The following is a 13,322-nucleotide window of genomic DNA, read 5'->3' on the forward strand; positions in this document are numbered from 1 at the left end:
ATTTGTGCTTACTTTACAATTACACTTGGAAGCAGGGAGCAGCAATATAATATAGTTCCTTATGTAACCATATATTTATTTTGGTTACGTGCAGCTTCGAGACAAATCTGAAACGGTGCTGGACCGTGCTGCTGCCCTCAAAAGAAGTTTGTCAGCAGAGTAACAATAATGTTCTGCTCCTGAAAATGATGTGCTGGGCTTTATGGTCAGCTTTTAAGTTTGAATGCTTTTTTTCCACTTTGATATTTGAGCCCTCCCCTCAAAGCAATTCCTTTGAGTGTATACACAGCTCTCCAAGCAGTGGTCACGGGAGGACAGAGACAAAGCACAAAAAAAAATGCTGATGGCATCTGAAAATGATTTACAATCTCAGCCACAGGAGCTCAGTCTCATTAACACAGTCATTTATATACTTAGGACGGGTTTCCTGATGTTCTTCTAGACATTTATTTTGGAATTATTAGGTATCCAAAATACATTTGGAACTAACCAACCAGAGGAGTGGGATGGAACAGATAATGCTGACTAAGCACCCCAATCCCTCTCTCAGAGCCCCAAATCAAGCACATTGCCACCAAGCACACAACTGCAGTGACCAGGCAGAGAGGATCTGGAGCTGGGTACTAAACTAAATCATGTAACACAAGCTGGGATGTTCCATCATAAGAGGCTCCTTCTGGGATTTGAAGCATCTACACTCGCACAGCCCAGCCTTGCCATAGCAAAGCCTGGTTGTCTATGAGAAAAAAACGGCATTGGGAGAGCATGGAAGCTTTGAACATCAGATGTGCTTAAGGTAAACATAGAAGAAGTGGCTGATCTTTTCTGCAAAATCTGTGATAAAATAAGAGATAATAAAATTACATTATAAATAACACAAGGAGCATATTAAACAAAACAAAACAAACAAGAAAAAGTGAGGCAGGCTACTAAGGCTGCTACTGAAGGAGTGACAGGCCTGGCACACTGCCACAGATAACTCATCTCTGCTCATCCCATGGGGCAGAACCCCTGCCCTGGGTGCTGCCATGTCTGGCTGCACACAGAAACTCCTGGGCACAGCCACTGCTGTCAGTCCTGCCCATACCAAATGCTTGGAGAGCTCCAATGCTCTCAGGAGCAGGAGTGCCTGATTCCCTGACTCATGGAGAGATGAGTTTAGTTCTCAGTAGACCAAATAAACAACCAACAGGAGAAAAACCAGCCAGTCCCAGCCATCCCTGGTTCTTCCCAGCCGAGACAAGGCACTGGCTTCTATTTAGGGGTGTTAGCAGTGGAATAACTGCTCTCAAGTCAGCACCTTGATAGCAGAGAATGCTGCCATTGCACAGAGGTCAGCGCTGTGACTGACACCAGCACAAACAAGGCCAAGGCCTGGCTGCAGAGGCTGAATGGAGAACAAGTCAGACCCCTTTCCTTCAAGGCATTTATCACACACAGTCCCTGTCTGAAGCACCTCAATCCTGCCCTTCCTCCATCTCTTTTTTCCACCTGGTCCTGTAAGCTCCATGGACCAAAGGGGAATCCCCCCTCCCCTCCATCTCCCACCACTGAATCACTCGGTGTGAGCAGCATCACCCTGAGGAGCAGCCAGGGTTCATGAAATGAAGCCTCTCCCTCCTCCTGCTGCCTGCCCAGGCTCTGCAGCCTCTGGGCAGCCAGGCACATCACCCAGAGACTCTGCAGGTTGTTTTCTGGGGCCATGGGAAGCAGAAAGAGCTGTCTGAGCTGTGCAGCTGCACGTTGGGCTAGGGAGGAGAAAGCTCAGCCCAGGGCTGACAGTGACTGATGACTGTAGGTGCTGTGAGAATTCAAATGTCAGCAGGTAACAGTGATGTTATTAAAGCACCACAGGAGTGCAAAGATCTGTGTAAACTGAGAGGATAATCACCATGCAGGCAGAGCAGAAGCTGTTTGACAGCTTATGTTCTTTGGTAGCTCTCTGATTTGTCACATGACTTGATAAACTAAAAACACCCATATTGTGTTTTTATGTCCATGACAATTGCTTTTCCTGCAGCAGACAATGATTTGTAAAATGACTTTTCTTTTTCCCAAACCACTCAAAATTTTGCAAATTGTTTTCCATGAACTAAAAGTGGTTTAGAAATAACCTTGGCTCAGGGAATGGCTCAGTTATGGGGCTTTTGCTGCCACGACAGCCAGCTGGGAGCAGACAGTTATTGCTAAATTACTCTATTTCTTACATTAATATCTCTTTTAGAGCAAAACAGCAGCAGAAGCAGAATTATTTCCGTTGTGTGCTCTGAAATAGAACTGGTTCCTAGGAACCACAACTTACTATCATCCCGTCACAGGCATCCCTGGCCATTTCCTATGGCATAACATCCACTGTCCCCCCAGTCCCAAGCCCTGAGATCACTGTGGGGCTACAGAGGCAGCTCCTTTTCTCCTCTCTACTGGGAACTGCCATCAGAAACACAGATCCCACTCTACAACAGACAGCCTTGTGTGGATAAAACTCTGCAGCCCAAAATCATAGAATGGGTTGGGTTGAACTGGGCCTCAAAGGTGATCTAATTCCAACCTTCATGACAGGGGCAGAGGAAAGGGAAAACCCATCTATGCAGGGGCTCAAACCTCAGCTTTCAGCTATGAGCTGAACATGCTGATGGACTGCACCACAGAGACTCCCTTGTCACAACTCTCTTCGTAACAAAAAATAACTTTCCTACCTAAAGTAAAACTACTTCCTGAAAAACGCTGATTCCAAGTAGCAGAAATATCACATAGACCAAGGTAGCCTTTATCATGACATTAACAGTGGTTCAAACCTACAAGGGCAGCAGTTCTCCTTTCCCAGAGCCCCACCAGCAGCTTCCCCATCTGCAGACTGACAGCTCAGACTGACAGCTCAGACTGACCAGCTCAGACTGACCAGCTCAGGCACCTTACAGGATTAGATCCCACATTCTCAAAGCTCTTGTTCCAGTAGCAAGGACAGAAATTTGGTGTCTTCTGAGCACACTGAGGACTGAAGCACTAATATGCCTCAATTATTTCACTGGGCTCTTCACATTTCAAGAGATCAAATGTGCAATCCAAAAGATTCCCAGAGAAATTAAAGAAGTGATTTAATGAATCTCTTAAATTTTTAAATTGTTTATCATTTAAAGGGAAATCCAACATCATCTTAAGGTGGGAGCAGAAAGAGGGGAAGGGGAAAAGGAAACAAATGAGGAGAGGCACCAAACTGGATTCCAAGTACACACAGTGGAAAATGCAGGTCAGTGCCAGCAGCCTAACAATCCAAATTCTCTTTCTATGCACTGACCTCTTCTGAGTAAAGGAAAGAATTTAAAGGCACATAAATGATAACTGTACATATGATGGAAGCAAACCTAAGAGTCCTGCCGGGAAAAATCCTCCTTCTCCACGCAGAGCCATTAGCACATCCCCTTCCACGGGGGCAGCAAAGGTCCCACCTACTCTGGAGGCAGGGAGGGAGGGGATGCTCCTTACCTGCCACACACAGCCAGTCCTCAGCCCAGCAGAGGGATCAGCATCAGATCTGAGCGGCAGAGGGGGATGCCAGGGCTGGCAGGAGCGAGGCACACACTGAGCACTGGCACCCAGGCAGGCACTGCAGCTTTCTGAGAGCCCAGCAGTGGAACCAGCCCTGCACACACTGAGCACTGGCACCCAGGCAGGCACTGCAGCTTTCTGAGAGCCCAGCAGTGGAACCAGCCCTGCACACACTGAGCACTGGCACCCAGGCAGGCACTGCAGCTTTCTGAGAGCCCAGGAGTGGAACCACCCTGCACACACTGAGCACTGGCACCCAGGCAGGCACTGCAGCTTTCTGAGAGCCCAGCAGTGGAACCAGCCCTGCCCCTGCAGGAGTCCATGGCAGGCACAGTGCAGGTCACCTGCCCCTTCCCCTCCCTCAGGGAACAACAAGAACTGCTTTGGAACTGCCCTCCAAAGAGCTGGCAACTAAGAAAATTGTCCTAAATGCCTTTTTTTTTTTTTTTGAAGACAAGCTTCATCCCTTTTACGTGCTCCAGATGGCTGTAATAGCAACAATAATTCATCAAAATACCAGCAGCTAGATCCACCAATAGCATAATTCTGTATAGGGCTTTATTTTCCCTTGTTCTTCATGCAGCTAAATGCCCACACATATCTCTGCATTATATTTCTCCTTTCATGCTGTTCAATGCCTCCCCTTGGCCCCAGTGAAGTGCAAGTCCCACTCATTTTGCACACCCACTTCATAGCAGCTTTGTTTAGATACTTTTTCTGGCCAGCTTACACACTGATTGGGTCAAACTTGCACAAAGAGGATTGCAAAATCTGCCCCCAACATTTCCAATGGAGGATTTTCTTGCCTACCCCAGCTTTGTCTCTGGCCCATCTGCCCCAGTTGTTGCAGGGCTGAGGTAGTGTCAGTACTGCAAGCAATGAACTAAATGTTCTTTAGAGGGGATGAAAATCCTGAGAAATTCACGAAAATCAATGGAGATATTCCAGATGAGGGAGGTATATAGCTAAAAAAAAAAAAAAAAAAAAAAAAAAAAAAAAAAAAAAAAGAATCAGAAAACACACACAAATGCAGGAGATGCTGTCCAGAGAGTTAAGCTGCCCTGGCTCAGTGTGCCAGGAGCACAGCTCTCAACACCCATGCAAAAACCTTCTGCACTGCAGCTTCACCCTGACCCTGGCCCCAGACTGCTCCCTTTGCTGGCTCCTGCTGACTTGGCATTGAAGAAAAGCTGAACCACTGAGATTACTTTAAAAACACATTTTGGGGTGTTCAGGAGGGGTACCCTGAGTGCCCCTGGGGGTGGCTGCAGAGCAAACCCTTGTCAGGCTCAGAGGGGTCACTGCCAGGGGAGGCCTGGGGCAGGAAGCCTGGGGAGATCCTGCTGGGCAGGGGCAGGGACACACAAGGACACAAGCACAGGGTGAAGAATGAACTAGCAAAATAAGTATAAGGTTTCTTGTATCTCACAGGATTATGTTGGGGTTGTAGCTCCTCTGTCCTCAGTAGCATTTACTTTGGTGTAACTGGAATGAAGATGTGGCTCAGGAGGATTGGAAGCTTCTGAGACCAGCTGGAAACTGAGAAAGCACCACTTTACTCCCCCAGCATAAGCAGCTTTCCGAGGGGCACATATCCTGAAAGGGGAAACAATTCACTGTACAGAGCTGCAGAGATTTTCACTATGACTTTCAATCAACCAAACCTGCCAGCAGCTGAGATTTTGGGCAGTAAACGTGGCTGGAGCTGAGCCAGCCTCTGTCAGGCTGGGACCCTGCCCTGCAGGCTCCTGAGCAGAGTGCAGGACCCACGAGTGCTGAGTGTGGCTGGGGAGGTGCCCAGGGCACAGGGGAGGAAACCAAACCAACAGCTCCAGACAGAAAACACATCTGGCTGCAGCTGCAGAAGGAAGGATGCACAGAGGAGGGCAAGACAGGACTCTGGTCCTTGGACAGGCGAGAGCAGCTGGACTGGAGAGGGGAGCTGGGCACTCCCATCCCCTCTGGGAACAAACACTGAATTTAATGGACACGCTTTTGAGAACATTAATCCAGCACAGTGAAAACAAGAGAAGTCACCAGCTGTGTGCTGATGAAACCAGAGCCTTTGGCTACTTCAGGGAGTTTACAAGGTGTGTATAAATAAACATGGAATACTTCACTGCAGCAGTTTAACAAAGTGCTAGAATCCCTTCTGAAATCTTTATGAGGTGAAAATTAGTAAGCAACCTCTGCAAAACCAACTGACATTTTTCAATTTATGAGGCTTCCCATGTCACAATGTCTATTATTTTACACAAAGATTTTAGTTTAAAAACCTCCTCTCTGAGCTATGCTGAGATGAGAGGGCTGCTGAGATCCTGGGCTAACATCCCAGGAACCTCAGCAGAGTGCCTGGTATTCACAGCTGAATTTCCTAATAAGATGGTGCACATTTCCAAAATATCTCTGCACAAGTGTCCATTGGTGGAGTTATTTTAAGGCAGTGGTTCAGGAAGGCACTTCTTGTGCCTGTTCCAGACATGCATGCCTTGAACTTGCTTAAGACCCTGCTGTGAAGAGAGACTTTAATGGCAAAGACAGCTCCAGGATCACTTACTGGAAGAGATTTTTATCAGTTGATTTTCTTCTCTTTGTACTGGTGTCAATTAGAAAAACAAAAATTTCTGAAATTCAAGAAGTTAGCCCTGGATAAAAGAACCCTGAACTGAGCCATATAAAGCAGCTTCTGCCTCACAGCAGTGGTATTTTCCACAGATAATTTGCACTAGAATAGATGCAAACACCATTTTCTGTCTCCCTTTCAACATCACATTGTCAGGGACAGCTTGGAGGCAGCTCTGTTCAGAGTGCAGCCAGCCAGGCTGGGGTGTCACACTCAGTGTTTGCAGTGCCAGGCACTGATCTGAAAGCCATGCCCAAAGAATCTCCTCTGATCCTCACCTCAAGGCTCTGAGAGGCACATACCTTCATCCCATCACCTCCTCTCTCTGGCAATCTGACTCTTTTCCTTGGTTTTGTCTTTATCTCTGCTCCCTGAACATTTTTCAAGTTAGACTAAATGCTCAGGAAGTTGCTGCTGTGGGGAATTGATTTCCTTTTCCCTTCTAGAACTGCAAGGGCCTTCAAGCACTGCTGGTAAGTCTTTCACAAAGATGCTCATGAAGATCGATATTTATGTTCCCTAAGTGCAAGGTAGAAAATCCAGGGAGCCTTAAGGTATCTGCTATTGTTCCTTAAGACACATTGGATATAATTTTATTTCTGTTTTTCTCCATTAGTCAGTACTTCATCATTCCTTCCTCACTGCTCAACTTCTGTAAGAACATTTTGTGATGGACTTGGTCATAGGTTTGGGGTACTGCAAACAAATCAGACCAGCTCAGCCTCCTTTCAGTATTATTTTCCAGCACAGAAAAGGCCAATCATTTTCACTTGTGAAAGAAAGTGCTTTAAAATTTGCTCTGGTGCCTTTGTCATTGGTATAAGTGTGGACTTTGACTGCCCTCTTCTATGGAAAACAAACAAACAAATCAGAAACAGGGAAATTGTAGCTTTTACGTGGCCTCCTATTTGTGGAAATGACTGCAGAGATGTACTTTGGAGAATGAGGAGCAGTGTCCCACCCACACTCCAATTCTGGCCGTGCAGAGTCACAGCTGCTGTGGGAAGGACGTGGCAGCAGAGGAGCAGAGCCCCTTCAGGATCTCCCCCACACTCCCTGCCCCTGCCTTGCCCCAGACACATTGCTTAGATCATTTCAATTCTACCTTTTTTATACATAAAATGAGCTTCCTGCCTCCCCTCATATCTGTTTCTACTGCATTTCAGTGAAATTTTACTTTGTCATATTCCCACAAGAAATTTAACGGAGTCTGGAGAGTGGACAGCAGAAATAATACACTGGAAGGCAAAATAGAAACAGCAGGGACAAAGTAAGGTAGACACTAGAACTATTTTAATTCCTTTTCTACTGACTATTGAAATCTCCTGCTGCTGATGTTATTTCTTTTCTTTTTTGCTGGGGAAAGCCCATCATGTGAAGAAGGAGCAATGCCTCCTGGCACACCTCCAAATTCCCTCTTACTGGCAGGCTAGGACTGAAATGTCCCTGAGAAAGCTGCTAAGAGGTGACAGCTGCCCTGCTCAGAACTTCTGAGATCCCATCTCTAACAAAGATATTCCCTTCCTTTTCTGCTGGTGGGGTTGAACTGACCCAGCAGAGGAGCCCATGCTCTGGAACAGATCCCACAGAGGGTGGGGAGCAGGAGGCCTGGGAGCCCCCAGTGCCACTGCAGGGGCACAGGAGGCTTCACCCCATGCAGGGGGGTGGCTTTGCTACCTGACCATTCCTTCTCCCCATGCAGGTGTTCCTACACCTGCCTGGCAATCCTACATAAGGGAGCCACTAGGATGCTTTCATGGAGAGCTGTCAGGAAAAGGGAATTTCTGATCTGTGGGAAGTTCCAGCATTCTGAAATTCGCTTTTCTTCTGCATATAAATGAGAGGCCAAAATTCCATGGGCTGTGTGGAATGGATCTCCTGGAGAGGAAGAGGGGGAAGGAATGGAGAAGATTAAGAAACTTCCTTTTGAAGGAAAAAAAATAAAATCCTGTTGATACGGTTTTGGTGAACTTTGCCAGTTTTTAACTTCCATGGGGACCAAACCAGACCCCTGAGAAGACTCTCAAAGTTTGCAGCTCACAGGGAATCTGAGAGAGATGCATGGAAAACAAACAAATAACTAATGATCAGTCAAGCCCCCTAATAAAGAAGTTACTTTCAAATTGGTTTTACATTTCAAACAATTCACATAAATTCAGTATTTTCAGACAGCTATACAACTCCTCAAAGAGTCCAGCAAAGCCTTTAGGTATGGTTTTCAATTTCAAAATATGTGTCCCCACTGAAAATATTTACTCAAGCATGTACAGTTGAAGGTTCATTTAACTTTTTCCTGGACTAGTTCCTATTCATTCTTAACCCAGGAACATTATTTTTACATTTGATACAAGATCCAACTGATTTCTAAGCAAGTTTCACTCTCAATTTCAGTCAGGGTCTGCCATTTAATTTTTTAACCAAAATCTATTGGCCTTTGGTATGTCAAGTTAGCCCTTTAAAGTTACATTAATAAAAGGCACTTATATTTCATTAAAACAGAAAATCTGCAGTTTTCCTCAATCATTGCTGTTCAAGAATCTGCAGCATTCCCTTTTACATGACTCATGAAATTTTGGGATGCTCATGGGCATAGCAATATGCATATTTCTGACAGTCCTGACTCCCACCTTTCTCTTTTTTATCATATGAAGTGGCTAAAGCTGCTCAACAAAAAACAAAAAAAACCCCAAAAACCTCTTGGTATTTTTATCTTGAGAAAAACAAGCTTAGAAGAGAGTTTGCTACCAATAATTAAGTATTCCAAAGTATTGAGGAATGATTATGGAAAACTTTAGGTGAAGGTGACAAGATGGTTTGTCTGGCCCAGAAAATGGACAGGTGACATTGAGTGTCAATAAATGTGAAGTGATGCACATGGGAAGAAACAATCCTAAATGCTTCTACTTTATCTGCATAGCAAAGGGCTTTGAGCTGACTGTTCCTGATCCAAAATGAGGACCAAGAGGGGGTTTGGCACAGCTGGCTCTCAAAATGATTGGTTCCAATGTAACAACTTGGGATCTTGAATTGAAAACGACAGGAAATATGCCTAAAAACCAGAAAGGACCTCTTTTTAACCAGAGTGTATTTGAACAGTGAAACTCCTCACCAATTACGTTCTAGGTGCCAAAAGCTTACACAGATTCAAAAACAAAGTCACCAAAGGAAAATCCCTCAAGGACTATTAAGCACAAAATATTGTGCCTGGTTCTAAAATCCCTCAGCCACAAATTGTTGGAGGCTGGGGGAATATTTGAAGGAAGTGACAAATATGCTTGCAGGATTGGCACTGTCAGAGTGAGTATCCTGAGCGAGACAGACGCCTGGGCTGACCTGGTATGACTGTTCTTGCACTTTTATATCACATTTTCCTGTTGCCTTGTTCTCAGTAAAACCCAAAAAGTAAATCACTTAAAAAATGGTCATTTACATTCACACACGCCCCATATTTTGTTCAATAGACGAAGCTGGCATGGAAAATTTCAATGCAAAGACCTAAAGTTCAGTAAATTCAATAAGCAACCAAAGGAAGGGAAATGCTAAATGTTTACAAGTTAAATAAGAGACAGAGCTATCTGCCCTACCTCTAATTAAAACAAAAATATTTAGAGTCCAAGTGGGTAGCACATATAAACAATTTAGGGTAATACAAAATACAGAAATTATATAACTGCTCATGAAGTGAGCTAAAGAAATTCAGAGAAAATCTTGAAATTTAAAGAAACTCAAATATACAGACACACAAAAATAAATACATATTATGCATCCAGACATAGTGTGGTGACATTTGCAGTGTTTCCCACAGCCTAATAGACTCTAGTGGTTTTAGAGATATCCTTTGCAGTAAAAATTCAGAATCCTAGTAAACCTAATACTTGTTCCTCCATTTGGTTGGAATTTCTTGTGCACACATAAAAATGCAATGTCTTTATTTGAGAGGCCAATGCCAATTAAATGTAACTGCTTCCCCTGTGGACTTAAATCATGGCTGGATGCTAAATTAATGTACTTCTATATATATAGTTTCTTTGTAAGTAATTCTTCTTCAGTAGTTGCACCTTTTCCATGTAGTTCAGAATAGAAGCTGCCCTTGTTCTCTAGCACAACCTCTACCATGAAAGTACCAGAAGAAAGTCATTACATTTAGCAGGCACCTCCCTTGTTTAATGGTGTATCAATGTCTTGGTGCCAGTCCTGTACTTGGCATACAGGGAAAGGTCAAATAAATGAAACATCTGCAGCCCACCTAGGGAAACAAACACCAAACACCGGTGAAATGCTGCAGGACATGTGATAAGCACAGAGAAGCACTGGAGAAATGGAAACACTAATGATGGAAGGGCACTGTTTAGGATAATTTGTAGTCATAGAATATGCTTTAAAAGTAAGTCCAGGGAAAATGATGCTGGAAATATTTCCTAATGGGGACACCTAATAGGCTGTGGAATAATCACCCAAGGGAGAGGAAGGAAGTCCTTTTGACTGAGTCATTTCTTTCTGGACTGGGCAAAGCAGGGAAAAAATGTGCTGGCAGACAGCACTGTTGTTCAGAAGCCTAAGACATTTCTGTTCTCAACAGTAGCAGTTTTATTCAGAGCAAAACCAAGCTCATGAAAACTTTTTAAATTGTGCATGAAGAGATGAGTGACTTCTGTAATCTCTCCCTTCTCTTCCTGAGATTTAATTCATTTAAATACACTTATGGCTCCTTCTTAAACTGCATTTCCAGAAGAGAGGTTTCCAGGGCTGCAGTCCATCTGATATGTGTGGCAAGAACAGATGCAGCTTTATCAGGAACTTGTCCTGCTCAGGCTCTGGCCAAGCATGACAAGTTTAATGTGACAGATTATAGAATGAAAGGAGAGCGAGAAGGGATGAATAACAAGTGCCAGGGAAAGATTAGATTCTCCACATTTCTGCATTTATTGACCTTTTCTTTTTCAATATACCATTAGTTACCCAGATTTACAGCTCGAGATGGCAGGCAAGCTGTCAGGTGCACTGCTTAGGTCAGTGATGATGTTATGAACTCTACTGGAAACTGATTTCATTAAACAAAGCTATGTGGCTTGGCATTTGATATTGCAAATATCTAACTGACATTTTTAATTGCTCTTCATACAATTCCTTTGTAATTAGTGTGGTCATTTTAATAACTTTTTAGGGACTTAAAAATTTTTAAAAATGCATGTTGGGTACCAACAGCTGGTATACAGCATCCATCCCTGATGAACAGTCAGTGTATGTGAGTGCAGTCTGGCATCACTGTACATAAATCTACAGAGAAGCAATATTTTATACTGAAGGTTCTTGAAGGCTCACTTCTTTGGTTTTCTTTCAGCACCCTCTACATCAAGTATTCTGTCATAAATTGGACTTGAGTTGCAATTTACTTGTTAACAAAATACCACCTCTGGGACTTAATCCAGAGTGAAAGTAAAGAACCTAACTGCTGCTGGCCAGCAGAAAGAGTTCAACATGCAGGACACCAGTCTGAAATGATGCAATACTCTACAACAGTGCAAGCAGGATTTTCTAACCTTTAGACCACATTTCTGAGGGAAAAATCTATCCTTTCTCTAAAGCACATGCAGGTCTGTGTCTTTATTCTGAGCCCAGGCTGTTACTGTGTGTTCACTTTGCTCGTTGCTGTCCTGGTTTAACCCAGCCAGGAACAAAGCACCACAGTCACTCACTCCCTGACCCCAGCAGGGGAAAAAGAAACCTCCAAGGGTAAAAGTAAAAAACTGGTGAGCTAAGATCAGTTTTATAATCGAACTGGGATAACAATAATAAATTTTAATGAAAAGGAAATTAACAAAATTAGAGAAATAATGTTCGGAAAGGACAAGTGATATAAATTGAAACAATTGCTCACCATCAACTGACAGATGCCCAGCCACTGCCTGAGCAGCCTTGCCTGACTCTGACCTTATCTCTAAGCTCTTTGCTGAGCATAATGTCAGATGGTCTGGAATATCCCTTGTGTCAGCTGGTGTCACCTGTCCCAGCTGTGTCCCCCAGTCCCATCACTGCTGGGGTGAGGTGAGGCAGAAAAGGCCTTGGCTATGTGGAAGTGCTGCTCAGCAACACGGCTCTAAGACATCCCTGGAATTCTCAGAACTTCCCAGCACAGGTCCAAGACACAGCCCCAGCCCAGCTACTGTGAAGAAAATTAACAATAGCCCAAACCAGCTCAATGACATCAGATGAAGCAAAGGAGTCACAGTGATACACAAAATCCCCACCACTGGGTCTGGGTAAGGGTTTGATCACAGCTCAAGTGCAGCATGCTGGAGCCATCCATACATTCATCTTGTAAGAACACTTGGAGGCTACAGCACATCTCCTAACCCTAAACAGGACAGGAAGGGGAAGGGATTCCTTCTGCAGCTGAGACTGTTTTGGATAGAGCAGATGAATGATCCTGTTGAATGTGCTGTCTCCTGCTGCCACAGGGGAGGCTCCAGGCCAGCACATTGCCTGGGCCTGCTCCAAAAGTTATGTACAAACAGAGCTCTCCCCACCACCTTTCTGCTCCTGAACACACCTGAGGGAACCACGAGCAACTTCACCAGGATCAAGCTGATTGTGTCACTGTGCCATGAGTGTAGAATACATTTTATGCACCCCTGCAAAGGAACCAGGGCACTGTAGGTCAGCAGGGTGGGTGGGGCTGGCACAAAGCAAAGGGGGGGGACTTGTTACCTTAAAAGTTCTTCCGCAAAAAGTGCCTTATCATCTCCCAGTTCCTGGATTCTCAGAGTGAGAGCAGGTGGGCACATCCTCCCTCTCCCCCAGGGTAGAAGGTGTCAGTCCTTGCATAGCTCAGGTTCAGCAAAGCAGGGTGCACATGTGCAAACACACTCAGACAACACTAATGTCCAAATGCTCCCAAACCCAAACAACATCAAGATTTTCTTTAATTATTGTACTTTTAAACCATTGATTTTCTCATGGTGGAGGCCTGAGAACCACTGGAGACCTTGGGGGTGGAGGGGTGCCAAAGACAATTGTGGCCTGGGAGCATTTGGCAGTTGGACTATATGATTTATTTTTCTTTCTCAATTTTTGTTTCCCCTGTTCTCCTTTCAGATCTTCCATTCTGGCTTGCTGGGGTATGCAGATGCCCTGATCTAGAAACTGCAAACCC

General features: G+C 44.6%; 1 protein-coding gene across 3 annotated transcripts in view; it reads right to left on the bottom strand.

Moving 5' to 3' along the window:
* The window catches only part of OSTN (osteocrin), a 57,119-nt gene that overhangs the window by 21,550 nt on the left and 22,247 nt on the right, over positions 1-13,322 (bottom strand). Inside the window, exon 1 of one of the 3 annotated variants that reach the window (XM_077183994.1) lies at positions 3,484-3,946. The exons of the other annotated variants lie outside the window; for them this stretch is intronic. The gene's annotated coding sequence lies outside the window, so the exon portion shown is untranslated. Of the gene's footprint in view, positions 1-3,483; positions 3,947-13,322 lie in introns of those variants that run through there. 3 annotated transcript variants of the gene reach the window in all.

The sequence above is a fragment of the Agelaius phoeniceus genome, chromosome 10, assembly GCF_051311805.1.
Source record: "Agelaius phoeniceus isolate bAgePho1 chromosome 10, bAgePho1.hap1, whole genome shotgun sequence".
Lineage (NCBI taxonomy): Eukaryota > Metazoa > Chordata > Aves > Passeriformes > Icteridae > Agelaius > Agelaius phoeniceus.